Below are 3,630 nucleotides of genomic sequence, written 5' to 3'. Positions count from 1 at the left end.
TTCTCGCTTAGTTTGCGTCTTGTTGGGGGGAAAGGGTGGCAAAGTCCTATACACTCTCTCTACCGCCGGCTTGGCAGGAGTCGAGTGTCGATTGACATTGTTTTCATTCTGTCGATCGATATTTATCGTAGCCGGTCGATCGACATTATTCCCTTCTTGTCGATCGATTTCCACATCTTCTTCCGACTCCTCCTCTTCTTCATCAAGGTTAGTCGCTTCCTTTTCAGCTTTCTGCAGAAGTGATTTCTTCAGCGCTCGGGGAAAGGCGTTTTCTGCTTCTTAGTAACACAGAGCAAACTTGACGTCTCGGGTTGGTGTCACTTTTTCCAGGAAGGAATCCTTCATCCCTTCTGACAAACCCAGCGTTATGCGCAACTTGTCTATCCAATTTCTTGACACGGTCACTCAAATCTTCAAACTTATCATGTAAATCAGAATATACGGAATCCAATCTTTCATCGAGAAACACACTCATTTTCTGCTGGCGTTTTAGAACTTGACCAATCATAGATTCCAGCTTGCTCCTATGAGTCTGTCCTGCCTCGTAGGTCCTTGTGAAGCTCATGTTTCGTTGCTGATCGGCAAGTCTTTGTTTGCGAAAGCCAGTTTCATCGATGAGGTCTACATGCTCTTCTGCATCTCCTTCACGTAGCAGGGCCTGACTCTCTTCGGTAAACTGAACTTGCTCATCTCCAATCAAAAAACCATGAGCTAAATATGACGTTTCTTTCCCCTCAGATATCCGATCTCCATTCGAATTATCGGGCATCTTCCTCCTCTCGAGATCAGTCTTCTTGGCACTAGTGCTAGAAGCCACATATTCAATGAGCCTTATAGCTTCTTCAGGTGTCTTGGTTTTGAAGTTCCCTTGACTCGCAACGTCCAAAGTCGCTTTGTATGTCCGGTGGAGACCTCTGAAGAAAATATTAAGTAGCTGGATTTCGTGAAAACCATGGTGTGGGCAGTCTCGCTGGTAGGCTTTGAATCTCAACCAAGAAGCATTAAAAGCTTCAGTAGCGCCTTGAGAAAAATTATAGATCTTATTCCTAAATTCCTCGGTTCGTGTATCATCGAAGAAGTTGTTGAGAAAGACACTTTTGATATCACTCCAGCAAGTCAAAGATCCAGGCTGCAATTGTTTCAGCCAGTGCCTCGCATCTCCAGCAAGGGAGTGCGGGAAGAGTTTGCAAAATAGGTAGTCTTCAGAAACTCCATGCACCTTAGTGTTAGACACAAAGTCCTCAAGTGCTTCGATATGGTCTATGGGGTTTTCATTAGGAAAACCATGAAAGGGGTGCTGACTTACTAGAGAGAAATATTTGGGTTTCAGTTCAAAGTCTTTTCTTTGAATTGCTGGAGGACGGATCGCATACCTGTTAGTGTAGAACCGATCAGGTCTGTTGTAATCTCCAAGCGTTTGGTGATGCTCCGGTCCAGCTGATATACCTTGGATTTGACCCATTTTTATCCATGGTATATTATTATTTTACTATATATATATCTATGTTTTCTACTCTTCTAGATATGTTTTCAGGTTCAGGTGCATTTTGGAGTAAAGCTATGACTTTGGAGCATTTTGGAGTATAAAAGACATTTCATCCGAGCTGACCACTTAGAGGTCGACGAGAGGAAGAATAATTGATCGATGCGCATCAGTATTGACGATCGATATCAGGAAATGCCTCGACAGATGAAGATTAATATCGATCAATGTACACAAGTACCATCGATCGATGTCGAGACACAAGATGCGACATTTTGGATTCAGCAGACTTAAAGATCAAGGTCAAGCCAAATTACCAAAATGCCCTGACGAGTTTTTAACCTAGTAGAATATGTACTGCCTAAGTGTTTGACGGCAAGGAGAGCTTTTCTTTTCTAGACCTAGTTTTGTTACAAGTTTCATTTGGAGAGAAGATCACTTGTGATTGGAACTCCTTGTTTCATTTTGTTATCATCTATTCTATGAGTTTCTATTTATCTATTGATATGAATTGCTTTGCTATGTCTGAGTAGTTCAACTGTTAGATCCAGGGTTCAGATAGGTTTGTGGGATTAGCCCCAAACTATAGATCTGCTTGTTGTGATATTCATGATAGATTTGTATTCATTGCTTGTTTTAGCCTAGCTAACTAGAACTTGATCATAGGATTGCATATTCAAGCACCCTTGTTATCCCATCCTGACATTTATCTATCATATTAGGATTGCAAGAGAGGGCTAACCGCCAATTTAGAATCTTAGTAGGGCATTTCATACTCGTGCATAGGCCTGGCTAGAACCCGTCGATCGATGTCCTCAACTGACAATTGATCGATGTTGGCAAAAGTGTATCGGTCGACGTCTTAATAGACTATCGATCGACACTCTCTTGTGTCTGCATCTAACCGGTGAGACACAAGATCTAGTCTGTTAACCATTGGTACATGCGACAGCTGATCACTGAGTTAAGCGAATGAGCTCTAATATATCATGCATGCAACAGTTAGGCATCTATAAGAATTATAATCTCCAACACCTGAATAGTGGCCCTGCATCTAATATCATTTCCAACCTAAGTTACATTTATCATTTACTCGCTAGTTACTATTGCTATTTTATGTAAAACATTACAACCTTTAGAATTAATAAACACTAGATTTAATTGTTCCCTAGCTCCTTGTGGATTTGATCCCTAAGTACTACATCTGAACCTCTTTTGATGAGAGTAACACTCCTTAGGGTAATTTGAGTGGTATCAAATTTGGTGCCGTTGCCGGGGAGCTTTGATCGCCATTAGATTTAGTTTTATTAATTCTTATTCTTTTCTTTACCCCCTTTTTTAATAATATTTCTTTTTCTTGTCTTTTCAGGTGCATGCCCAGCGGTACCAGAAGCAACAAGGAGAAAGACTTGCTGTTCTCAGACGATCCTGCTCATTTGGAACGCACCATCCGTAGAGGTTAATATTCCACATTGCTCGACGCAACCACTTTGTCGTCGATCGATACGCACAACCAACCGTCGACCGACACCAGACCGTCATCGTCGATCGATCCCAATCGTTCGATAACGATCGATACTACACCGCATACGTCGATCGATACCGTGTCGTCAAAAATGGTAAACATTATTATTCTAACTCAGGATGAGAACGGAAACCTGTATGACCAGGCCGATCATCTGCGTAATGCAACAGGTCAGAAAATAGATGCTCAGGGAACTGTAATCCCTGATGCTGATGCTACAGGAGCTGCTCAACCTGTAGATGAGGACGCTCGATCGAAATCACTGGCCGACTAGAATCGCCCAGATGAGTACTATTCCAACAGATCAGCGATTCGACTTCCGGAGATCCAGAAGCAGAATTTCGAGCTAAAGCCTCAATACTACACTCTCGTGTCGTAGATACCCTACTCTGGGTTACCGCACGAGCATCCTATGGACCATTTTGAACGGTTCGAGGGTCTAATCGCTGCCATTCGGATGGAAGGAGTCCCCGAAGATTACCTGGTGTGCAAGCTCTTTAGATACACGCTGAATGGAGAAGCGATTCACTGGCTTAGGCAGCAACCCACAGGATCTTTAACATCCTGGGCGACATCAAGAATGCTTTCTTACGAAACTTCTTCGATGAGGCGCGCACTGAAG

General features: G+C 42.7%; 1 non-coding gene across 1 annotated transcript; it reads left to right on the top strand.

Moving 5' to 3' along the window:
• Positions 1 to 947: 947 nt before the first annotated feature.
• On the top strand, positions 948 to 1,054 carry LOC117126987. Its single transcript, XR_004449748.1, has one exon. It is a non-coding gene; the product is annotated as a small nucleolar RNA R71 (small nucleolar RNA).
• The last annotated feature ends 2,576 nt before the right edge of the window (positions 1,055 to 3,630 follow it).

This window comes from Brassica rapa, chromosome A07 (genome assembly GCF_000309985.2).
Source record: "Brassica rapa cultivar Chiifu-401-42 chromosome A07, CAAS_Brap_v3.01, whole genome shotgun sequence".
Lineage (NCBI taxonomy): Eukaryota > Viridiplantae > Streptophyta > Magnoliopsida > Brassicales > Brassicaceae > Brassica > Brassica rapa.
Note: the sequence above shows the minus strand (reverse complement) of the source record. Positions and strands in the feature narration are given on the sequence as shown.